This window comes from Rhipicephalus microplus, chromosome X, assembly GCF_043290135.1.
Source record: "Rhipicephalus microplus isolate Deutch F79 chromosome X, USDA_Rmic, whole genome shotgun sequence".
Lineage (NCBI taxonomy): Eukaryota > Metazoa > Arthropoda > Arachnida > Ixodida > Ixodidae > Rhipicephalus > Rhipicephalus microplus.
In genome coordinates this window covers 312,608,275-312,635,392 of record NC_134710.1, presented here as the reverse complement: position 1 = coordinate 312,635,392, position 27,118 = coordinate 312,608,275, and the positions used below count along the sequence as shown (strand labels likewise).

At 43.8% G+C, this 27,118-nt stretch overlaps 1 long non-coding RNA gene across 1 annotated transcript; it reads left to right on the top strand.

The window, feature by feature from the left end:
- The first annotated feature begins 19,923 nt into the window (after nt 1-19,923).
- On the top strand, nt 19,924-22,952 carry LOC142777217 (uncharacterized). The gene is made up of 3 exons (XR_012887976.1): nt 19,924-20,114; nt 21,428-21,513; nt 21,878-22,952. It is a non-coding gene; the product is annotated as an uncharacterized LOC142777217 (long non-coding RNA).
- The last annotated feature ends 4,166 nt before the right edge of the window (nt 22,953-27,118 follow it).

The window sequence follows — 27,118 nt, the reverse complement described above, 5'->3', positions numbered from 1 at the left end:
AAGCACGGGCCGAGTGCACACGTTCCCGCATTTGTTTGTTTGTTTCCCTAGACACATGGCTCGCACCCACTTTGGGGTTGGCCAAGAAAGCGTAGTGAATTTTTTTGTGAGTAATGTAACTGTGTGTAAACATGAATTTGTAATATAATATGACTAATGCAACGAAAACCGCATAGAGCGAGAGCAAAAGAATAAAAAAATGGAAAAGTCAATTTGAGAAATTTTGAGATTTCAGGTGTTGTGATTACTACTGAGCTTCATTTACTTCACCTCACCATTTCAATTCTTTTGATACTAAATAATAATAATAATATTTTGATTGAACATCACAATGGGATACGCTTGAATGCCTGCATATAATTGCATACAGCATTTAAAGCATCTCTGTGGCCATGTCCCAAAACTGAGGCACCAAAGTTTAGTGCAATTTACCCCGCCATTGTAACGCCTATTTTCAGATGTTTTCTGCTACTTCATCTTCCTTTTCACTTCTGCTTAGCGAAGAGGAAGCAAATGGGTTTCAGGCATGTTTCTGGCAATCAGATTAGCCCAAATAGTTCTTAACGTTTTTTTACACTAAAAAAGAGTTAAACAGTAAGCGGCCATGCATAATATCGCACAAAAGCCGCCTGTCTTTTTTAGTGTCATCAGTCGGGTGGGTCGACTCATAGATGCTATAAGCGTGTACTTTATAAAGGAGTGATTACTTGTGTGCCACCAATGAAAGTCATACAGCTATAAACAAAAAAAAATAGGCATAGCCATGTGCCCATTTCGTTCTTGAAAGTTTGTGAGAAAAAAAAAAAAACGAGCACTTTGTCATGGCGCACAACGCTGCGTGATCGGCTGCGGACACGCATTCAGTGGCATTAAAGATGATGATGTTTCTTCACAAATGGCTCGTACACAAAATAGGGGATTGGCCGATATTGGTTCATAGGTGAAAAAATGAGAAGATTGTTCACATAAAATTCTAAATATGTAGAGTATAAAATAATGATTTGTTGCGAGCACTACTCATAAAAAAGGAGTAGGATCTGATTGGAATTCGATGCACGACCCTTGACGATTGCTTGTTCCCAGGAAGATGTGCTGTTAGATGTGGTCGGCTCAAAGAGCCATTTTAACTCTCTTAACGAAAACGTATTTGGCATCAATTCATAGACATTTGTCGTGTCACTATTTTTTTCTTTGCGTGCGTGTTTTGTTCTTTCTTTTTTTAAACTTTCCTCTTTACTGTCTTTCTTTCTTCTCTTACTTCCTCTGTGCCTCCCCTTAGCGAAGGAGCAGGCAGGGTTTGTGCCCCTATAGTTGGCAGTTCACAGACTGTTCCCTCCCTATTTTCTCTGCCTTCGTGTTTTCGAGGGACTGAAACCAAATAATAATAAAGAATAGTAATCTTCTTGTTCTATCGATAATTTTGTGACCTCTGACGTGTTACTGATTGGCTGATGGCAATCACCCTTTGTTTGTTTTCTCGAATATCAGTTATAGCCTTACTAGACGGTAAAAGTGCAATATTGAAGTGAAATAAATAGCACACATTGGGGCATCGAGTTGCAAAGAAGATGTATATGCATCACGTCAGCAAGATTACGTTAGACCAGATGGAAGATCTTCTGGTCGGGAACGTACAAGACAACGGTTGAAAACAAAGACGAACCAGGAAAATGTTATGAAAATCAATCACCTTACGAATGCCGCATGGAAGTCTAGGTCCCACGGAGTATGAAGCAAGAATTGGTGCGCTTACATTCGTCTTCGGTTGTGGCGTATGGAACGTGCATATGTACACGTTTGGGTGGCTGCAGTCATCATTGTGAATAATTGTGCGTGCATTGCTTTGGATCATGAGATATTCCTGAAAAATGCAAGTTCGTCTTTTACTTTTTTACACTATGTTTCTGTTATTCCAGTACATGGTGAGCTGCTTCTGCGTTCTCTGACAGAAATTTGTACGATTCTGTTCTTTTTTTATACGAAAGTGTTCTAAGTCGGGGTCTACCCAGATTGCCATGTCACGCAAGTACGTCAGCAAAATCAACGCGACCATACGACGAAGAAAACAAAAAAATTAAGAAGCTTATACCTGGGAGTGGAACCCATAATCTCCGAAGTCCACAGCGACTGCCGCCGGGCTCTTAACCCTATACGCCGACGTCCAAAATTCAAGGAAAGCTATATGAGCGCACTTTTATGATATTCACAGTGCTCATGCTCACAGGATTGTTTCGCTGTCTGGAAACTGAAAACCAGAGATATTCGTAGCTTTCTTCATTAACTCAGGCAACGCACCAGTGCTACTGGTGTCCCATTCAGCACATTTCAATAGAGGTGTAATTTTGACAACGTTTTGACACACCGCGATCAGGCGGTCTTAACCACAGCCTCACTGACAGCCTTTGCACGTATTGAAACATAGCTCTTCAACAATCACTTGACTGTCGCACTAGTTTCGTGCTCACTTTGTGAGAACTCACGGCCGGGCTAGAGGGAACGTGCGAGGCGTGTAGCATTTCTTTTCACGTTTTACGGTGGTATGAAGGAGTGCATATCGGGAGCAGTGTTTATTAGGTTCTTGTTATTCTTGTTACTCGCTGAAGTAAGGCAGACCGACGGCTCCCTTTGAGAACGGCTCATTTGCATTGATGTAAACAAAAGAGACGTTGGGAAAACCAGCGCCTGTTCTATTTTATCTATTCCAGCTGTAGATGCGCCCGATCCAGCCGTTTACCTACCTCTGCTCTTGCTTTTTTTCTGCTCTATCCCCTCGCCTAACTTTCGCGCATGTTTTGCGTCAAGGGAAAATGTACAAAAATGTACATTGGCATGTACATTCAGCACTATCTGACAGGAAAATGTTGCTACGTTATACTCGCTGGGTGTAACCTCCTTGGTTTTAGAAAGGTTTAGCGAGCATTGGGCCGCAGTGCCATGAATACAGTGAACTAGTATATACCATGAACTAGAGGTGGTTAAAGGTGGGAAGTGGACCCGAAGCGCAAGCCGTAAGAAAGTGTGCGTGTGTTACCTCTCGTTTAGTCCTTGAAAAGTCCGCTGGATGGCGGTGGTTCTATATGGGGAATATATGATGAAAAGTTGCGAGATGGTGGTACTTGGGGTGTTGAATAGATGGACGAACGATCACACAGACAGATGCATGGACGAACGCAGGGACGGACGCACGAACAGACACACGCACGGACGGGCGGATGGACGCAAGAACGGTCACACAGATGGACGCATGAACGCACGGAAGCAAGAAAGAATGGACGGACGAATGCTTCGCCCCACTCTCCATCATTCGCTCCGTGGATATGCTGCCAATTTTTTTTTCGTTGCGCCTCTGTATTTCTTAATTTCTTTCGATGAATCGCATCTCTTATCTCTTTCACGATTTTTGTGACTTTATTCCTCCTCCCCCCCCCCCCAAAAAAAAAACAGATAACAAAATAAATCCTCTTATGGAAACGAGCGCCAATCAGGGCAATCTTTATTCATCCATTCACTTGTTTTCTACAACAAACGTTCTCGTAAACGAATCTTAACAGTCACAGAAAGTGCAAACGAGAAGCTGTGTCATCCCACGTAATTGTTCGCAAAGAAAGCAGACTACAGTGGTACGTTCACGTAATTGTTCGCAGGGAAAGCAGACAACAAAGTGCATGAGCTGAATATTTTTATTTATTTTATTTTTTATTTAGACAATCTGCCGACCAGCGTTTTGGTCCAGGTAAGCGGGGCATAAGAAACATCAAGTGATTCGTAACAGCAAAAAAAAAAAAAAGAAAACGTGTATCCTTACGGCAACAAAGGTGGCACGTCTCTGAAACAGCAACAAAAATAATAACACATTTGAACACTCTAATCACCAAGTAGATACTGTTCAAGCGACATAGCAAAATTGCCAGCCGAAAAAAATCTCATGAATCAGTGAATTGCATTCATCCACTGTTTTGGGAAAATAAGTGTATTTGTAAGCATTAGTTCGTGGAAACATGGCTGCCAAGGATAGTTCATGTTTACGGTGGGTATTCATTTAGCAGTGGCTGGATGAATGCAACAAGGTACAACAAGGACAACTTTCCCTGACATAATTTTCTATAAAAATGGCAAACGATTTACCTTCTTGTTTTTAACAAATGAATTTAGCATATTGATGAAAACTCCACCTTGACGCAACGCATGAATAGCCGAAAAATTCGAGCATATCCACAAGATGAATAATTAATAGTGAGGCGAAGCGTGCGGAAGGACGGAGGGACGAACGCATGGATAGACGGATGGATGAACACACGGATGAACGGAAGCATAAATGGACTGATGGACGCTTCGTCCCACTCATCATCATTCACTCCGTGGATATCCTGTGACGCCGTTTTTATTGACATCCAATGCAATGCAACGAGCCACAACGAAGACATGGGACATACGACTCACGGCGTAAGGAGCACATCGCCCCTAAGAAAGACGTATGTTGATGAGCAGGCCAAAACAATATTTCAAATGCAGCATTCAGTGATGCTTTGATACGAGCAATAATAAAGGCACCTTACCTCGCAAAGTGCCCTATTCTTTGTTGGAACGAAGTTTTTCCGGCCGATATTGTGCTGCCATTGCTTCTCTCCCAAGCCATCGCATTTACGTTGGGGTATCATAAAAAGTGCATAACCATTTTCACTGTGGTTATTGCAGTCATATGCACAAAAGCACGCCTTAGCGCCCTCACGAAGCACAGAAAACTAAGCGCGCGCTACGTTTGTTACGCAGAGCGTAGGCGAAAAATGGCGTGAGCGAAAAAGAAAAACACAAGCAAAGCCCAAGATCTACGCGTCTCTAAGGGAAGCCGCGAAGGAGATCAATGATCGTGCAGAAGAAGTGTAGGAGACCGGGAGGACGCGAAAGGGGGTGAGGAGGGAGAGAGAGATGGATGGAGTGCAGTAGATGGCGATGCTTTCCCAAGATCAAGGGGCTTTAAAAGAACCACTCATGCAGTGCTCCACGACCAGAATAACAAAAAGTAATATTTTTTTTTGTCAGTTTGGTCGGGTGGCATCTTGCATTCCTTGTGATCACATTGTTGGTGGTATCGCTGGCTTTGTAAGTGGTATGGTGTTTTGGTGTCGCTATGCAAGGAACCAATGCGGACACGTCCAGGTGACGCTGCTGCATAACTATAGCGATGTAAGGTGGGGGCAGCATTGGTTCGAGCCACAAAGAGGGAGCTTGAAGGAAAAAATCTGACAGACTGATGATATCGGACAGGAACACACGTCAAATTCGTCTCCGTGGGAGAGCACCCAGACGAACGTGCGATGAAAGCGGCCCCACCCTTCACGTGGCGTCGCATCGCGGCCTCAGTGGAAGAGTGCGCGTTCGCACTGGCATTGAATCATATAAAGCAGGCATTCGCAAAACATACATATCTAACGTACAGTACCACGTGATGAGAAGGGAAGTGGGTTAGGGGAAGACAGAAGGTTAGGTGGGCAGATGAGATTAAGTTTGCGGGTATAAATTGGCAGCAAGCACAGGACCGGGTTAACTCGCGAAACATGGGACAGGCCTTTGTCCTACAGTGGACGTAGCCCGGCTGATGATGATGATGATTACCACGTGATGCGAATATTCTTGCGCGTAAGTTGACCAGCTTAACGTCACACAGGCCTAGCGGCGCGTATCAAAACAGTAAAAATCAAGATCACGCCTTATTATATCTCTAATTGGATTTTCCATCATACAACAATCACCCGAAGGACGAACTCTACGCCCTTTGTTTCTATTTTGAGCCTTCCATTACTTGCTATCAAGTGTATTCTCTGCGGTCTCCTATAGCCGCACGTGGTAACGAAAATTGCTGGTAAGATGTTTTAAAGCTGGTTCTTCAAACTACTTCATTTATGGAGCTTCCTGAGACGGGAGTGATCGTGGCTTAAGGAAGAGCAAAAAGAGTGAGTGAAGCTTGCGTGATATCACTCTGTCATCGAGAGAGTATTCTGGGACCTGGCGCTGTTGTAGCTCTTGGTCGAGGCTCGCGCGATGTAACCTTCTAACCACGCGTGACTGTATCACTGCAGATCTGGCGCTGCTTGAAAAGGGGCGAGCAGGACAGTGGATCTTCTCAGCTCGATACTTTTAACGTGAAACCAATAAATAGGCTTAAAGGGGCCCCGTAACACTTTTTGAGCATGGTCAGAAAACGCTTCCGATCGGTCGTACAGGCACCCGACTAACGCGAGCCAAATATTATAGCGCAGTACGCGGCCTGGAATTCACAATAAAGTATCCAAGTCAGCTAAAGATTGCTTTTCTTTTCTCAAAAAATGGCGTAAGACGCTCAAAAACCACTCCTAGAAAGTCCATCTATCCGCCATTGGCTGATTTGAACATGGCGCACTCAGTCGTTACAAAGATCGCCGCGGGACGCCGCGACTTGTCCACGCGTGCGCGCATGCGATCACATTTAAAAAAAACCGCGCGTTTGAAGAAAAAAATAAGAAAATGTGCTGAAGGTCACGAAGTGCATCTGACGTATTTTCTTTGCGCCTGCCATCCCTTCCAGCTTAGCTTCCAGCGCTTTCGTCGGAACGAGTGAAGAGACAATGCAATTGCAGTATGCTACAGAGCTTTGTAACTCTACTCGCACTGTACGAATCAAAAATTTTGCGGCGTTGAATTCGTGAGGTAATAAGCTCTTCCAGTCAATTCATTCCATGGTTACTAGAAAAAAAGTGGTCTAGGACCCCTTTAAAGAGATAGTTGTAGTGTGTGTGGAAAAGGGGCGGGGGGGGGGGAGGGCTTTGATTTAAGAAGAACGAAAAGGGTAGTGAAATGGTAGTGCTGTTCATTTCACATCGAAATATTACGCGACAGCGTATGACATGGTGTTTAATAAATAGGGAGTTTTAGCTAAAAAGCACAAAACAATAAAAAAATTAAAAATGAGTGCCACGCGTCTCCAGCTAACGCAGTATTGTTCTTACCTGTATGTAGAACGTCATGTACCAATATTTTGTTGGATCCACCGAGCAAAATATTTATTAAAAATTGAATAATGAAATTTTATATATTGATAGAGAAAAAATTTCATTACGAAACTTGTAGCTCTTATCTCGAAATAACAAATTTTTAAGTTGACATGTGGGGTTTAACGTCCCAAAACCACCATATGGTGATGAGAGACGCCGTAGTGGAGGGCTTCGGAAATTTGGACCACTTGGGGTTCTTTAACGTGCACCCAAATCTGAAAACACGGGCCTACAACATTTCCGCCTCCATGGGAAATGCAGCGACCGCAGCAGGGATTCGAACCCGCGACCTGTGGGTCAGCAGACGAGTACCTTAGCCACTACACCACCGCGGCGGTGCAATTCTCAACTTAGGGTAAGATAACAACGCTGGTTAATTTTCTACCAGGGTTTATATAAAGTGCGCGAAATTCGAAAATACCACGTGATTGCCGCCTAACGTGCGGTGCTTTGAGTGCCCTCAAAGTAAGTTGAACGAATTAGGGAAGGCTTCTCACGCTTGAAGGTCGCTTGAACAGGCAATTGGTGACTACGATGGGCACTATGCGATGGTTGGATAGTAACATAAAAAAGGGGGGAGGGCAAACTGAGAAAAAAACAAAGGCAATCAACTTCGAGGAAAATGTGGCTGCCACGTGCATTGCGATACGTGACCGGAGGCAGCATTCAGCGCAGCGCAGACGGTTTTGATTTAACTTTTCGGGCCAACGATCAACATGATCGTAGGGGAAGAGTGGTATTTTGATAAAAAAGGATATCAAAAGCACAATTGGAACTTACAACACAGGCTCAAGTTTGCGCAGCGCCATTCATCGCCCTAGTGAAAATGGGACGAAGCTCTGGTCGCTGGGACGGGCTACGCTTGCTGGGTTTTCCCATTGCGCGCACAGAACACGTGTTCCTTGCGGCTCTTATCTGGTATTTTGCACAGTATCGGCAGCACTCCTTCGTCATTCTGGAAAGCAGGAACACACTACTACTGCATTTTGAGCTTGTACAAAAGTTTAACCAATAAGGGCGAAGGCTGCCTATCAGATTCTACCGTTTCCAATGCAAGCGCTGCGAGACGCAAAGACGTCAGGAGTGGATTATGGCACTTCGCCGATACTCTAAGGTCTCGTTAGTTTAAAATTTTTTATTGTGCACAGCACCACTTGCTATTAATTATCTGAAAGAAATGAGATGGCCGGACTCACATTAAGAGAAAGCGTATTTGTAAACTGAAACTACAGCAAATAGAAAACCACTGTACATTTCGCGATTGGGCTCTGGCTTTCTGAGACAACCATCAGTAGTGAAAGTGGTAGTGAAAGGGGAATGGCTTGCTAGCTTATTCCACCTAAAATACAGTGCTATGAGCCTTGCAAGTGTTTTATTCAGCTGATGGCTGTAGACTTCTCATCAACGCCCCGTGTGAACAGATTTGTGCTGCGGTGTCACGCTGAGCGTTTAACGCACACGTCTTGCAAGCAACACCAACCGATGAGCTAGCATGATGAGGTGTTGCGATGCTAAAATGGAAGAAATGAGTTCGATTCTCCCTTACGCCAGCTGCACTTCCACGGGAGCGAAACGCAGTAACAGTGCGCTGAAGTTTTGGTGCAAGAATGACAGACAGGGCGTGTTGGTGTTGTGTATTCCAAGCGTACAGTGGTATCACGCTCTATGTAAACAAAAGTGATGCTCCGTGTATGTGTCTCTGTCCATCGTCGTCGCGCCTTATATTTCAATAGATTCACGCGCACATTTAAAAAAGAGAAAACCTCAGGAGGCCGGAATCAATCTGGAGTCTCAGACAACGGCGTGCCTCCTAAAGATATGATGGTTTTAGCACGTGAAAGATTATATTCTTGCATACACCCAAGGCGTGGGCTGTGTACAGCTGGCGCTATGAAAACGAGTAGAAAAAATAACCAAAGCATAGATGAAATTTTTGATGGTTTCGCGTAATTTGGCGGGGTTGTCAGGGGAAAATCTCGGCGTAACTAAAGACATATATGCTCGATCTTTGTGGGTACAACGCGATATGACGACGACTGAGCGAGCTCTCCAAACAACCAAATGGACATTTCAATCATTGAACACGATGTGTTTAGGCGGGGATATTGTGTGAAATGAAACAAGCATTGTTCACGTGAACCATGGTTGGGTTTTTTTTGTGCGCATCATTATACTTTCAAAAGAGCTGCGAAAAATTCGAGATGTCAGTCAACTTACGCTACGACTTTACTAACATTCGATGAAAAACGAAATTTGAAACTCTTAATAAAATGAACAAACCACATTGAAATGGTGCCAGGGACTGAACAGGGGAGACGTAAGTTTAGTCTCTTCACACTGACTACCTAATTAATTGAAAGCCGCGTGACAAACTTGGTATACAAGATATAGGAATGAGAACGCTATATACAAACGCACGCGAAATCGTGGTGATAGTTTGCCGACAGCTGCGAGATGACACGTATGCCACAACAAATGCGTCTTTTGCCGGTAACATACTTATAGATGTCGCGCCGTCACTTCACATTTAATGTCATAGAAAGGCAGCTGTTCACCATGGACATTCACGTAGAACTCGCTCAAAGACATCGTGTTTGACGTGCATGGTCCTGCGAAGGTTGTCGATGAATCGCTCTGTGTTCTGAAAAGAATCACACCATGGAAACGTTTTTATAATCTTTTTAAAACCCTCGAAGCAAGCCACAGATGACGTTGCGCGTGCAGGGCGACCAGTGGTGCAGAGAACAGCGCGTGCAGAGCCCGTGAACGTGCTGAGATAGCGCAAGCAGAAGGCGAGAGCGCGGTGCCCAAGGACCGTCTTCTGCTAGAGAGGCGGCAAAACGCGCGCAGCGCAGCGCCCCTTGGCCATGGTTGGGAGGCCTATATGGGGTGGGCAGTTTTTTCGGACACGCTTCGACAAGGAAAAGTCTTACTCTGGAATGATGCGTTTAACTAATGAAGAACGTGCGAATAAGGTTCTCGCCCTCGGCCGAGTGAACGGAAACACAAGGGAGGCGGCAAGATTATTTCGAAGATGAAACCCAGGATATCTGGTAAATAGTTTGACATTGGTGCGAAAATACGAAATGCTCAAGGAGACAGACACGTTCAAAAGGCAGCGTTAGCGCACAAAAGGTGTGAATGAGTATATTAAACATACATTCTTGCTTACATGGCAGCCCATCCCCACACAAGCGTGCGCGACGTGACTGCTGACACCGGCGTTGCCAGCAGCAGTGTTTGGCGCGTACTCAAGAGCGGAGGACTTCACCCATATCATGTTCACCTGCATCAACAGCTGGAAGACATGCAAGGCCGTCTTCATTTCCGCAACTGGATACTCGTACAGGAAGAAGGCAATCCAGGCTTCCTGAAGAACATAATCTGATCCGATGAAGCTCGCTTCTCAGGCACTGCCTGATCATTGTTCACATTCGTCACTACTGTAGTGCTGAAATCCTGACTGGCTGTTGCATCACACCAGATTCAGTGGTCTTTCAGTGTTTGGTGTGGCGTTTACGACAGCAAAATTATTGGCCCAGTATTTTTCGACGGAACACTCACCACAGAATGCGACATGAGCGAAATACTGAATGGCCCACTGAGCGACTTCACCTGCAACGTCCTGTAGCACAACTTGAGAATATCTGGTTGCAGCAAGACGGAGCTCCTCCGCACAGCTGCGTGCGGAGTAGAACGTGGCTTGGTCGAGAATTTCCGAGAAATGGATCGGCCGTCTTGGACCTGTAGAGTAGCCCAAGAGATCCCTAGATTTGACTACGCTAGATTTTTTTCTATGGTGATACATTCAGGACGACGTGTACAACGAAACGACGAAAACGCCCGCAACACTGAAGTCTAAAATAACAGATGTTTGCCGCTGTGTTACACCGAGAATGCTTTGAAACCCGACAGAAAACGCATGTGCTGACTCGATGTAAATTGTGTATAGGGGCTGATGGAGGGAGCAGGCCCTATACACAATCTTTGTCTCATGAATACCACGCCTCATGAAGCACGCTACGTAATGACGTCTCTTTAAAAGCGCTTTGGAATTACGTTGATCTCTTTCCAACACATAGAATTTCTACTATTTAGGAGTTAGCTATAAGAGCACAGAACACTTTTAGATTTGTTCTGTTTGTTAATACGCACTGCGCTCTAACAGATGGGCACTAAACATGAATTTCTAAGTGAAGATGAAGTACGAGAATTAAACTTTTGAACCCACCGCCGATCGTGCCGTATTCCTTGCAAGTATACAGTAGAGCTACCGTATGCCGTAAACTATGCAAATATGACAAAAAACTTTTGGAATAATTACCTTTTAAGTTTTTATATCCTTCCCTTATCAAAACGTTCCCTTCTCGCCTACCATCATGTTTATCTATTTATTTATTTATTTGCATATACTGCCAATCCCAAATAGGGATTATTGTAGGAAGGGCACATACATTGTGAAAGGGCAAGATTTATACAGAGGGTACTCACTGAATTATTATAATAACGAGTAAGACAAAGCCGACAGAGATACATTTGATGACTACATCAGTACCACTAAAATACATTCAGTATCATAGGACATCAATTCCAACTAGTACTGAAAAAGAAAGAATAGTGAGCACTTCAAACAGTGGACAAGAAAAAAACAGAGTTCGTCAATTCTGAAGACAATAAATAACATTCGAGCAGGGATGAAAAAGTTTCCAATGATTGACTGTTTGTTATACTGAGTGGCAAGTTATTCCACTCGCGAATTGCTAGTGGAAATAAAGAATATTTCAGACAGTCCATCCGGCACTGATATTCATTCAGTGTCTGATAATGCTTTTGTCGTGTTGGCCTTGTTTCTTTATATGACATGTACTTTGAACTGTCTATGTTTAGCTGTTGGTGAACTAACTGATATAGGAATTTCTGACGTGCCAGTTTAGCGCGGTTTTTTATTGTTAAGAGACCTGCTTTTTTTAAAAGTTCTGTTGGTGAGTCAGTTATTCTGTACTTGTTATATACAAATCTTATCGCTTTTATGGTTGGCACGACAAGAAAAGAAAAGAAAAGAAAAGAAACGAAAAAAAAAGCCGGCGCTGCGCGAAATGCTGCCTCCGGTCTTGTATCGCATTGCACGTGACGGCCGCTTTTTTGTCGAAGTTTATGGTCTTCGGTTCTTTCTTTCACCCCCCCCCCTCTTTTTTTAATGTTACCATCCAACCGTCGCTTAAAGCTTATCGTAGGCACTGATAGCTCGTTCAAGCGACCTTCGTGCGTGAGAAGCCTTCGCCAATTCGTTCAACTTACATTTGAGGGCACTCGAAACGCCGCGCGTTAGGCGGTAATCACGTGATCTTTTTTTTAAAATTTTTGCGGTCCTTCAACCAACCCTGGGAAAAAAGTTAACCAGCGTTGTTATCTTACCGTACCTTGAAAATTTTGTTATTTTTGAATAAGAGCTACAAGTTTGTATTGAATTTTTCCAGTAGAGTCAGTATTTAAAAAGTTCATTAGGAAGTCTTTGTTAATTATAGTGCTTGGCAGATAAAAAAATATTCTGACGTGCTACGTATAGCAAAGAACAATACTTCGCTAGCTGAAGACGTGTAACACTCATTTTAAAATTTTATTGCTTGGCTCTTTTGAGCTGAAACACTCTGAATAACGTTTGGCCTAACAACTACCCACAATAGACATTTTCAGGCACACTAGCCCCCTCCAACAGGTGCGCAGAGGATTATGGGAAAGTTGGTACGCCGCAGCAGCCGCGCGACGAGCGCGTGGGGCTCCCGCTTCAACTTTCTGTTTGCACCGTGCCAGCGCTTCTCAAATCAAATGAACTTGGCAAGGTCTGATATAGTACTGTCTTATTCACTTACAAACTTCAGTGTTTCGGGGTGACGGAGTGTCTATGATTTGCACTGGGTTTCAGTTCCACAAGCTAATTGGCTCAGAAGCGTCAGGTAATAACTAGTATTATTATCCTTCAGCGTCAGTACACTTTCCACATAAATAAAAAACAGTACAACTTTGTTGCCCAAAAGGTGCAAGCACTGCCTAAAAATTCACGGGTGCATTAGAAATCAATGTCCTTTGACGCTGTTTACGAGTAAGTTGTAGGGTTCAGGTATATTTAAATAGTTCTTTTGAAATGGGCGCAATTTCGTAAATTATATGCATTGACTAGACCATTGCGTGCCGCTCGAAGCATATATGCATCTCCAACTTCCCTTGGCGCTGCAACTGCAGGATGGAATAAAGCCTTCAGGGCAAAAAGAATGAAGTAGGAGAAGGAAAAAATATGCACACCGGCAACTATGACTCACGTTTGAAAGGTTATCGCACGTTTAAGCAAATATGGGGGTACATCGCGCATGTCATAAAAATGTACTAAAAGACTAACAACCGCTGCGCACGTTTACTTTCGATCAATAAATTTAACTATCTTGTGTTGTAGCGATAGCGAAGGTTAATTAACTTGAACTACGTGTGGTGTACTTTATGATATGTCTCTGAGATTTCTTGCATGGTCTGGTTGGCGTGACTCTGCAAGATTACCAGGCCTTCAAAGATTAAATTGCGTTTGCATGACTTAATATGCAAAACACGATGACATGGCTTCATTCAATAAATTTTGACGCTCTCTGAGGCCCATATTGGTATATCAACCAGTCTCATCGATGTATTTATGTGAACACAAGAGGAGTTCGCTTAGCAACTCTTGAACAGCAATTGAACAATTGGCATGCCTCTCATAGCTCTTTTCTCTGTCTACTCGGGACACCTGCGACCTTTTGCGCTCTATGGAAAAACTATTACTAAGCTTATGTTGCAGAAAACGTAATCCTCACACCTCGTATCTCTTCCAAACTTTCTTTCAGACTGTGCAAAACGTATGTATACAATAACGGCAGCAATCCTAGTGTCACGGACGGCTATTTTCGGCGACACCGCGTCACGGCAATTAACGGGCGCCGTACTCCCCGACTGACCGTGAGAAACGGCGGCACATGAAAGGGAACCGATAAGTGCAAAATGGGGTGCTCTCCTTAGAACGTCGCCGCCGACAGTTAATCCTTTTGTAACCGTGGCGACGTCTGCAAGGTCGTAGAAGGCCGCGGTATACCCCGTACAAGGATTAGACTACAAGACGCCCGGCTGAGAGCTAAGTGGTTGACCGTTCCCACGGAGAAAAGCGTGGGAAACGCTCTGATGGCCAAGCCGTATGACAACAACCCGACAGGTTGTCACTCTCGCTAGTTGCGGGCCCTCTCCCTATTAAAAAGGGGTGGGGTCAAAATATTTTTGGGGCGGAGTTTCCCCTCAATTAAACGCGCATGATTGGACCCAGGTAGAGGTCTCTTGTCCCCAAGGAAGAGAGCGAGGAGACACGAGGGGGATTTAAGCGCAGGATTTTGCCCTGCTAGGCAGACTAGTCGCTGACCAACATGGTGTAGAAACAGATCAACAAGCATCTCTTCTAGAAGTTTTTAGTGTGGCTCTGTATCGGCTGGCCACCTAAACTTAGCCGTACGTCTAGTTGTGACGCGATATTAACGTCTGCAACGTAGACATCGGGACTTCGCCTCGAGTTAGCTCAACCTGCTCGAAGTCACCTGCAAGCACTAGCCTCCCGGAGCCACCAGCGTTGCAACACCGCCGACATCGCAGTCGTGCCAGAACTCTCTTCGACTTCTCGCATCCGATCGTCGGGGACACAACGCTGCCGGTCATCACACGTATGCCTTCACCTGTTTATATCTTCGAACTTTCTCCTCCGTCGTTCTATTCTTGTTAGTTTGTGTAGTTTTGTAATAGTTCTCTCTCGTAAGCTGATTTATTGTTTCTGTTATATATTTCTTTAATTGTATCAAGTGTCGTTGTATTTTGTTAGTTGCAGAGAAGTGTTGTATTAGATCCCGTGTGCTGCCATATCACTAGAGTAAAGTTTGTTTTGTTTTCTCATGTCTCTGATCTCTTCACTGTCTCTGCTTGCGTACGGAACGAACCAACCTGCTGTCATTCCCGTCGCCGACTTCGCGCTGGCGACGCTAGAGTGGCAGCTTGTAACACCTAGTTTCTTCGAGGGGAAGGTCGCCCAAATTGATGTTTGTTTGCAGTGCGAAGGAGCTGTTCAGAAACCGATGCATATGATATTGGCAGGACACCATACTTTCTTCAGCTGGAAACTATTGATAATGTAATGTGCCTAAGTTTTTCCTCTTTTTTTTACGCCGAGAGTAAGTCATTTCTCCTCATTGAACAATATTTGAATGTGCCGAAGAAAAATTTAATAGTGGTCTCACTCAATGTGCAATCTACTGCTAGCAAATATGATCTGCTGAGACACGTAAGTATCTTATAAGAAACCACAAATTATTAGAACAGGGCCTCCCGCAAATGAATTCTAGTTCCATCCCTTCATCTTTAAACACGTTTACAATATGTTTACTTTCCCTTTTTTCAGCGTCTGACTCGTCCATAAATATTTAAAAAAACTCTATGACCGTAACACTTCTTTGCCGTCTTGTGTCAATGGCACAGTCAAGCCGCCATGGTACTTAAAGCCAAAGCATTTTATCGGCAGTTAATCTTTGAATAACTATGAATTCAATGTTGCAGCTTGCATTCCTCATGATAGAATGTTTTGACCACATGTATCGGTATGCTACAACTCGCATGCTGCTCATCTTTTATGTTCAACGTACTACACTCGTTCAGTGATATCTACACTGATATCGTTATTCATTTCCCATTTTATGCGCAGATATACATGCAGGTGCGTTCGGACCCTATTCATAGCTAAGAAATGCACTTTACGGTGGGATGACGTGAATATTATAAGTACCGATCGCAGGTGCATTCGCGGAACTCTTGACTATAGTCATGTCATAGATGTACTATTTAGTTCCTTGTAAGAAACGAAGACGGTCAACACTGCAACCGAAATTGGCGTTTTACTGACGTGACGCTTGCATAGGGTCTTTTTCAGAAGCAATTCACTGGTGAGGATCTGGGGTGAAATGCTTGACTGCTATGCAAAATACCTAGTTTTGATTTCAGCAGGAGCCTTGACTTAGTTCGTTGCTTCCATCAAGACATTTCGCCAATCAACAACACTGCCGACGCGGGCTCCGCATAATATGGGAAGTGGGTTCCGTCACGCTATAATAATTACAGTCTCAGAATCACCTGCCACGCGTGCCCACATATCACGGGCCATGGTATTTGGTTAGGTACCACACGTTTCTAGATAAATGGATTCCATGACATACGTGATAGCGAAGTCATGTTGCTTATACCATGACCTGCGAATCGTGTTCGTCATACATCGACGTCTTCTGACGCGAATTTCACTCCGCACATGGTTAAGGTATTCGCCACATGAGCAGCGATACATAGCCGATAGAATAGAATTGGTGAAAGTGCCTTTGGCTCACTAAAAAATCTTCACATTTACCAAATGTAAATTAAAGCAAATCAAATGGTCACTCTGAAACGTGAGAGCATCAAATTTGGCGTGTGCTCTTAGCATTAGCCTAATAAATGTTTTGACACTTTAGGTTGAGCCAGCTACATTACAACAATTTTGCTATACTTGAGAAGGCGGGATTTAGTCACCGCTCGCACAAGGAAATACATCGCCCGTTATTCACCATTTTGCGTCGAGAAATATACACGCCCATGCTTGCCCTCTACTTAAGAAAAGAAATATCTATGACCGTAGCCGTTCCACCTGCGTCCTCGCATGCAAATTTTTCCCTCTTCTTGCTCATAGGGAAATAATATGAATACAAGAAATCTGCGTGATGCTGCAGGTTACACCGGAAAAAACTTGCGAATAGACAGCTTCGCCAGTATTTTTTTCTTTTAGTGACCGGCATTAGATTCCCCTTGATGATGGAACGGGCTGAAATCAACCAAAAACAGACAGAGTAGTGAAGACTTGAATGAAAAAAAAAGTATTTATTGAATGAAAAGTAGAGTTTATAAGACGAAGAGTTGAGGAAGCAAGCATATCCTAGGGCCCACTTGATAACCTTCAATTCAGTGCAAAAAAAAAAAACCGAGGCCATATGCAAAAAAAAAAAGAAAGGCTAAGCACCATAGCACCGTTACTCTCTGCTCTGCCCTTCATAATTGACCACCGGTGGTGTGTGCCTGCTCTCCAGAGTAGAAAATGAAGAGAAGACTTATGCAATAGTTTTTCAGTCCTGTCTGATAACCTAATGCACAGTCTTTGCTATTGATGTGAGTCTCTGCTCTGCAGTTGCTTGAATGATGAAAAGTTCTCCCGAAGACCAGCATATCGCCACAGACGCGCAATTTAACACTGATTGCATTCAGGCCGCAGCGTTCTGTCGATTGGCAATAATGCTGCCCTATTTAAAAAAACACTGTACCACTTTCCCGTAATCGTTGCCATGATGGAGGTCACTGCTGCAGCACTGGACACGGCTGCGGCCACTGCAGCAGGCGTGAAGCCGCTGCCGGCGCCCTGAACCGCGCCTGGTACCACAGCTTCGGTTGCCTCCAACGTGGTCATCACTTGAAGAAGAACTGAACGCTCTGGACCGTGAAAAAAATGGTGGAACTGTTCTCTCAAACTGTGAGCTGCGTTCTACAAATATCAAACTGGAATCTTCGCAGACCACCAGGAAAACGAGCCTTGAAGGTGTCTGTGTCCAACTCTCACCCAGGCCGAGTACTAGGAACCGGTGCCTTGATTGCGTCCGCGTTAAACTCCCATCTTCGCGAAATAACAGGAAACGAAAACTTGATGGCACTTGTTTCCAATTCTCATCGTCGCCGAATGCCAGGAAACGGGGCCTTGATGGCTTCCGTGCGGGTGTCGCTCCTGCTTAGGTGGTTGGTACTGGGGTTGCCAATACAGAGCGGGTCTGAGGAGTTGATGCGGGAGGCGATGAAACTGCGTACCTCTTCAACATTCTGTTCAGCATGTCAAAGCAGCCCAAGACACAGGCACCGCCCACACAGTAAAAAATTTTGCACCCAAAAGGGTGTAAAAAGGGTGCTTTTACGAGAAAGCACCCTTTGCAACACCCTTTAACACCCATAAATGGTCGATTGAAAAAAAAGCACCCTTTTGTTTGGGTGCTTGCCTCGATAGCACCCTAAAATAGGCTCTAAGGGTGCTTTTGTGCCTGAGAAGGGTGTAGGTGCCGATTCATCGGATGGAATATGCAGCATAAGAAGAACACATAATTATAATATTTGGGATTTTACGTCTCAAAAACCTCGATATGATTATGAGGGTCGTCGTAGTGAAAAGCTGCAGATTTTCACCATTTGGTGTTCTTTAATGAGCGCTCATATCGCACAGTGCAAAGGCTTCCACATTTTCGCCTCCGCCTTAATTCGACTGCCACGGCCGGCATCGAACCCGCGACCTTCGGATTGGCGGCTGAGCAGCGCAGCTACTGCACGAATATGTGGAGCTTGCGTTAAATGACGGCCTAATTGACTTAGAATGTGTGAAGGTGCTCTCCGAACACAGCAGAATGTCAGCAGAAGCAAATCGCGTTTCATCTATAATGGCAATTAACTGCAATCCATGTTACGAAAGCTTTCCTTAGCGTTGGTTATAAGCTACATGTTTGCTGTGGATTATATACAGGAACATAATGTTCGCCCGAGTATGGGTGTGTGTGCGTGAGCCTGCGCATGTGTTCGCGTGTAAGCGCGATTGTGTGTACGCCCGTGCATGTGTGCGTGCGCGTGTATGTGCGAGTCCGTGCTTGTGTTAGCGTGCCTGTGCACATGTGTACGCCCATGCATGCGTGCGTTTACGGTCGCGTGTGTGTGTTGCCGTATGTGTGTATACGTGTATGTGTGTGCGCCTGTGAATAAGTATGCGTGTGTATCAGCCCGTGCGCCCTCAAATTTCGTGTGTGTGTGCGGGGGGGGGGGGGGCACTGCTTCTTAGTGTTTAAGGTCCCACACCTGTTCAGACTGGGATTCTATATGGGAGGTGGCTTAAGAAATGGCGGTGGTCAACGCACTGTACACGGACTATTCAGTACATGGAAAACAGCTGCACACTTTCGTACCAAATCATTGCTTACGAACTTGCTGTGGTAGCTGATTAGGTCCGCTGAGGCGCTTCTACGCTCGAAAACGTGGGTTATGACCAATTCACACGGAAAGCTGTCACTGCACTTATGCACAACCATCGTTTATATTAACAACGTTTAACAAGAACGTGCCCTGCCTTTGCTACAGGTGCTTAGCTAGCTCATTGGGCAACCATATGGAATTATGTGCTGATCATGTGGTCAGCAAAAAGTTTGTTATAACAACCTCGGCACGTTTCGTGGTGCGTGACAAGCCTTGTAATAAACATCCGCGACTGTGGATTAATTTGTTGCAGCTTCGACTACGCATTCAGTGTTTGCGGCACCATACGCGGAATAGCCAGACACAGACAATGCAAAAAGAAATTCCTCTGGAAAAAGGTGTAGCGATGCTCTCCCGCTAATGCCACCGAGGACGAAATAATTATTGTTTCTGGCCATTCCATGGTGCACTTTGTTTTCCGCAAGTTTTGCTTCACTATTTTTCGCCCACTGCAATCGCATTCCGTCAAAATACTCAAAGAACCCGAGGCTGGTAAATAATCTGCGTCGCTGTGCGACTGGCTGGGAGGAGAGTTGCCGTTTACAAGGAGTCATTCCGCGCCAAACGGCCGTCCGCCGTATGCGCCATAGCGTTTGCCTTTCGGCGCCGCCTTGGCGGGTTTCGCGCTCCTCCCCCCCCCGCTCACCCCGGCCAGCGTTGCTTCCACAACGGCGGCGTAGATAAGCGAATAGTTGCGTAACCGAACACCTGCGTGGACAGCTGCGGCGCCGCCACGCCGCCGCCAGTGCCTCCTCCTTCTCTCTCTCTCAACGTTGCTCCCTCTGTCTCATCGTCTTTCAAATGCGTTGCGTTGGTCTGGGGTCTTGGTCGCTGTGTGTGTTCTAGCGAACAGGCGCATATTCAATGGTGGTCACGCATGACACCGTGTTCGAAGTGACGCTCGGATTAAGGAATATTCATGGAGTGGCGGACACGGACAACGTGGGCCTGTTAACGGTGAGTGTACTGTTTTCGTAGGTAGTAATCATACAGCGCTAGCTGGGCGCCTGCAGCAGCTCTGCCGAAGTAGGCTGCCAGCCATTTACAACAGCATGCGTTCGCAGGCCTGTTGCAGATGCCCGATTAAACGTGTGACTTAACGAGTTCACACTGCTATGCGCGATGTTGTGTAAGCGCCTGCATCACTCATACAGTGAGTGATGTGATCACTTAACAAGGGCGGGATTAGTTGCTGATCGCACATTGTCTCTACAGTGCACAAAGTGATTGATATTGTTTTAAGATGTGCTTTGGGCTACATCGTAATAACATTTCTAATAATACTCAAATGTGCAACGTGCTTCTGTAGGTGTAAGCGCAAAAAAAGAAAGAAAAAGCAAAAATTATGTACAGAGGCGCACTGTACGAAATGGCTTTTTTTTGCTTAAAGACGGTATAGTTGGAGGTGCTGATATGCCGCGATGCTCCCAGCACGTGCGCCTCGGTCTTTTAAGCTATTTATGACAAGTGCCACCAGCAACAGGGAAAGATCTAGCAGACTTCCAAAGGCGCGTTGTTGTGGCCATCGCCGTGCGTTGTTTTCCCTCGTTTCTGTTTGCTGTTTTCGTGCTTCGCTTTCATCTGCGATAATGTTCGGCGTTATAACAGAATCGAGAGAGTATACGTGACTGTTGGAGCTATGTGCGGTTGCTCTAGCATAAGTCATGGCTGCTGCAACGTAGTCGGCGTCCGCGCGCGTTGGTGTCGTTCGAGCGCTCTTACTTGCGTGATTGTGTTTAACTGAGTATTTAGGCACAGGTTACGTTTGTAAATCTCGTAGTCAATAATCGCTAATAGCGTGCCCCTGATTGCCATCAGAGGATGGGCTTGGTTGTCGAAATATGCCAGACGCTTTTTCTGAAAGCAAGCTTTGAATTTTTTTTAAAGAAGTACTTTCATACGTGCAAGGCAGTGCATATTGCAGGCCCGCAACTCTTTAAAAACTGGACGAGCTATCACGTCTTTTATCAAATTACAATGAATTAAGATGATTAAATTATAGATGACGAATTTCTGTGCTAGATTAGGTGCACAACACACATGTTCGCAGCCCTACGTCTAGAAAGCAGGCAAATAGGAAGCACAGCGTCAAATTTGGATTAGATTCCATTGACGGAGCGTCTTGTGAGAGTAGAAAGAACGAGAAAATTGTTCATTTTTGATGCCCTTATAGAGGCAGTCAGAATTGCACTGATTGGTGACTTGTAACAATTCCTCAGATTGTTAGAGGCGTGATTTAGGTAAGTAAATCTTTTACTTTTTTTTTGCAGACCTCTTCGCTAGTGCCACGCCCAAGATCATTTCTTCTCATGTAAAAGAGAAAGCAGAGATGTCTTCACTATTTGTACATGAAGAGGTAAGTTTCTTGTGCGTTTTGATTAATGCTACATGTTCTAAACGTTGTACTTTAAGAATTGTTTTTCACACTGGCTCACTACCCTAGAAGGAATTTGATTCTTAAGTGAGTTCAGGCTTTCGTAAGTGCCATTTTTGAGCTGTAGTCTTACACTTCACCTCATTTCGGGAATTCGCTGTATGCTGGAAAACTCTCATCTTCATCATACGAAATTATTGGAATGTATGGGTTGTATGCTTCGAGTTCAGTGTAATGTCAATTACACGCCATTTCGAAGGATACACACTACACATTCTACATATATGGTGCTGCCAGAACAGCACGAAATTTTTTTTATGAGAAGTCATATTTGCTCTTATTACAGGATGAGAGGGTGCCGCTGACGTCCTGCGTAGTCTACCCTGGACCCAGCCTAGAGCAAGCCTACTTCCTGAACCTCCACATGGATAACCGAAAAATCTTCCGTGTCAGTAATGACGAAGAAGGAAGGAGTGACAGCACTGATGAGTTGATTTTTTTTTATTTTCAACATTGTCTACGGCCGCAAGGCCTTTAACAACCACAGTGATTGAGCGGCTTTTTCTCGGCGTGAGTTTGGAGTTTATCAAAGAAGTTGTTCAGGCAGTACGACACTGAAAATTTCAGTGTCACAATGCCTGAACAACTTTTTCTAGTGTGGTCATGGTAGATGAACAAATATTGTTATTTGTGTAAGGTATTTTGCTTAAATATAGCTGGACTATTCCATGCCAAACGTCCCAGCCACTTTGGCGACCATCTGAATTGTATTTGAAAAAAAAAATGTGCTGACTTACTGCGTTGAAAACAGTGAACTGCTAGAATACTTCAGCGAGAAAAAAAGTTTTGTTCATGTGGCTGGCTTATAACTTCCTGCCAGAATGCCGTCTGTGTGCTGTTTGTGGAAAATTTTGTTTTAAAACTACCGCTTATTTTTTCTAAAGCAAATTCGGTCTACCTGTTAAGTAAATGTGCTTCTGTAAGGTATTTGAAGCTCAATAATAATAGTGCAATTTTTTTGCCACATTCGCTTCCAAGAATAAAGCCAAAATGTGTTATGTTTGCATTTTTTATTGCAATATTGCACTTTGTATGAATATCTGAGCAGTGAATACTTACTCCACAGAAGGTATATTCTGAGGAAAAAATATCTTTATACCTCTCAAGCTGCTGAAATATACGAGAAAATATCACGAATTTCACAAAATCGTGATTTTTGTCCGTATTGAGATGCAATTTGCTCCATGTTGTGATACAATGAAAACTCATCATTATACCTAAACTGTAAGAAAATGAAATTCTTTTCTGTAATAAAAATCTTATCGCAAAAAGGACAGGAAAGAGCGCTGTCAACTGAATTTTATTGAAGGTGCTACGAGCGTTTTTATACTGAGCACAAGACCAGGGCTCATCTGCAACAACACGTGTGGCCATGACAAAATAATTTTAACCGAGAAAAGAATACTCTTTTTTCGGAAAAGATAAGTGAAGGTGTACTGATGCATTGATCCTTGGCCTTCCTGATAAAGAGTTCTAAAATCTCTCATTTTTCTGCTTGCTTTTTTTTCAAAAACCGTGTTTTATGAAACCTAGGACTACACTTATATTCTTCACGGTGTCCGGCCATGAGACTACTATAGCCCTTCTTAACATTTGAAGCATGCTGTCTTGCTTGATGATTGAAGCATTGCCCAGTTTGTCCTATGTTTACTTTTCCACGTGTTAGTGGTATCTCATACACATTAGATTGGCATTCAGTAAACCTATTCTAGTGACAAATGGTGCAAGATTGACTATTCCTGTTGCTGTAAGTACATGCACTTTTGAAAGCTTGTAAGGGGTTGAAAACAATAATGTCATATCTGCTGGCTCTTTTCCTAAAATTGTGAGACACCTTATGTACGTAGTACCATGTGACATGCAAAGGTGATTGGTCATTCTCTTTTTCTTTTGGTCCTGTTTCCTTTAACTTTACTTTCTGCTGGAGGGTTTCGCAAACAAGTGTGATGATGCTGTTGGGGTATTGGCTGGTGCTATCAGCCCAGGAGTGCTAAGAATGTTCTGCCTTTTGATAGTGGGCATTCAAAATTAATAGAAAGAGGAATTGATACCACATGTATTCAGGCCACCCTTCAGAAGTCATGTTAGCACAAGGGTGAGGTCAGGCTTAAAAACCAGATTAAAAGACTAAAAGATGCTGGGTATCCCAACAGAATCCTCACACCCATTTGCAAAACCCTCCTGCAGAAAGTAAAGTTAAAGAAAGAAGACAGGACCAACAAAAAACAATGACCAAAACCTTTGCATGTTATACCACATCACGTGTCTCACAACTAGAAAAATAGCCAGCAGATATGATATTAGCGTGTTGTTTTCCACCCCTTGCAAGCTTTCAAAAGTGTGTGTACTAAACAGCAACAGGAATAGTCAATCTTGCCCCGTTCGTCACGAGAATAGGTTTACTTAATGCCAATTTAACGTTTGTAGAAATATTTTTTATCAGGTAAACCAATGATCAGTGCATCACTACACGTTCACTTATCCTTTCCGAGAGGGAGTATTCTTTTCACAGTTAAAATTATTTTGTTGTGCTCACACGTGTCGTCGCGCATGAACACGGTTCTTGTACTCCGTATAAAAGCGCTCGTAGCGCATTCATTAAATTCAGTTGACAGTCTGTGCTCTTTCCTGTCCTTTCTGTCTCTTCCTAAAGTTGTCGCGCTGTGACTAGCACACAACCACGATGAACCAACTCTCTCAAATTAAGCTCTTGTTACGTAACACGTAGACCGAGTTTCGTATGGAAAGAAGGAGCGGTGCTTTTAAAATAAAATTTTTCACATACAACACCTAAACGGCATTCCAGAAAGTTCAGAAGGCAGCCACGTGACCAAATATTTTTCCTCTCCTAAATATTCCAGAAGTTCACTATTTTCAATGCAGCACGAGTTTTTCGAATACATTTGAGATGGTTGCCAAAATGGCTGGGACATTTGGCATAAAGTGACCCAGCTGTGTCATTAGCCATAATTATGCATTACCTCTTTTGTTTTTTGTGTGTCCTGACTCAGTTTTGTGTTCGTTTTTAGCATATTGTGTTTCTGATCATTGTATTGGTTTCTTAAGTATTCGCTAAAGTTATATGTGCGAAAACCCGTATATGTTTGCATGTACATCATTTCTCATAACCAATTGTTATACATCCAGGAATACAAAGCTTAAACCACTGTGATTGTATACATTTGAAAACACTATCCATATATATTTTTGTGTGCATCACTTCTTGGGAACGATTGTGTACATGAAGGCGTATATAGTGAAATCATGGTGATTGTATATATTTGAAAGAATCATAAGTATATATTTGCCTGTATTTCATTCCTATTAACCGATTGTGTACACGAAGGAGTATTAAACTGGAAACCACTGGGATCGTAGATACTTGAAAGAATTATAGGGATATATTAGCATGTATTTCATTTGTAGTCTCTATGTACTTGAAGCAGTATACTAAACTGAAACCAGTGTAATTGTATGTTGTAAAGAATTGTCAATAAAGTGAAACTGAAAAAATATAATAAACATTTGAGGTGTTGCATGTGTAGTGTACGTATACATGAACGTATATCTGGTGAAAAAGTTGTGTGTCAGAAGAAAAGTTTATGTTTTATTTGCCTATTAAATAAACGCAATATGCAAGGGCAGCAAGGCTTCATTTTCTGTAACGCGCATTATGCATATACACTGAAGCATATATAGATCCAGCACAAGTTCATACACGATTGTACGCGTTTATATTTTTGCCCACACGCAATGAATGGAGCTCGACAGGTGGTGCACCATCGATAATCAGGACCACTTTCTTCAAGTAGTGTTTAATCAGTGCATGCTGATATCTATTGGTGGCAGTATTCGCCACCCCTGCCATGGGCACTCCACACCCTTGTGCACCCTTCTCGCACCCTCCTCAGAGGGTGCTAAAAAAGTGATGGACATCGAAGGCACCCTTCCTTAAGGGTGTTTTTTGCCACCCTACAGTTTTTTTACATGTACACCCTATTCTAAGGGTGCATGATAAAGCACCCTTTTTGGAAGGTGCTGAATTAACACCCTTAGGGTGTCGTCCACGGGACAAGCTCATTTACACCCTTCTGGGTGTAAAAATTTTTACTGTGCAGTATGGCTCTGCCGAACACGGCCATGATCACGTAGAGGCCATGGCGGTTGACGACGACGACGGCAAGGCTTGCCCGTGTCTCCAGCTCCGACTCTCTAGTGGACGCTCCTAGCCACGCCCGGTGAGCTTAGGCGAGCTACGAAGCCATGGCCCCGTGTCAGATGGTAGACGATCCAGGAGCGGCGGCAGCCGTCCTCGCCGACGGCCCAGAGTCGAGTGCCTCGTCAGCATTCCCGCTCCTCGAGGCACGGGCCGATCTCTCGCGCTTGCTTGCTTGTTCCTATTTCGTGGCTCTTACCCACTAAAGGGGAATGGACAAAAAGCTGGCAGTTAATATAAGTGAACAGTTCACGACTATGCAGGCTATAAAAAGATGGTTACTTTGTTTGAACGAGACGATCTTATTTTGATACAACGTGAAAAAATAAAAAGTGAAAAAAGGTAAATAGTAGAACTGTGCGAATAACTGAGGCATAATCATAATCCGAAATGCCTCAATAGGTTAAGCCAATGTAGTGTATATAATGATGAAATACGAAATTTAAGCTTAGTTAGCAAAAATAGAGAACTGTTAAATGGCTCAGCGAGGTATTGTCTTTCTATCATATAGGAATTTGCAGAGGCTCCGCAGATGTTCTTGCGCTAAAGTCTTGATATACAATATATCAATATATGATATGATTTACAATATATATAGCAGCTTGGTATACAATATACTGGGAGTTAGAAGTGAAATTATAAGTTCTTAAAATAAAATTTTCAAACACATACTACTTTGATTTTTCATACTGTGGCGTATGAGAAGAAAATGTTCGATATTTTCAGGTTAGTTACAGCTCGTGCTCCCGCTTTCTGTCTGTTATATCGTCTTTATTTTCTCGGCAGCTTACCACAGAGGACAAAAATTTGTTTCAGGCGTGTTTCTGGCAACTGGCGTAGCCCAGATAGTTCTTAATAACTTTTTGTGTACTCTGCTCTGAGCAGAGTACACAAACCTTAATACCTAGGCTTAAAAATTACGTCCGACTTAAGGTGGGACGAGCAGATTAGAAACGTTACTTAATCTTTAATGTAAAAATTATTTGTTCTTCGCAGATCACTTCAAATGGCAACCTTGCCAACAAAGCTCCTAGCCTACAAAACATTCGTCAGGCCTATTCTAGAATACGGAAGTACAGTGTGGTTTCTTCACACTCGCACAAGCGCCCCGCCACGGTGGTATGGTGGTTAAGGTACTCGGCTGCTGACCCGCAGGTCGCGGGATCAAATCCCGGCTTTGGCGGCTGCATTTCCGATGGAGGCGGAAATGTTGTAGGCCCGTGTATTCAGATTTGGGTGCACGTTAAAGAACCCCAGGTGGTCGAAATTTCCGGAGCCCTCCACTACGGCGTCTCTCATAATCATATGGTG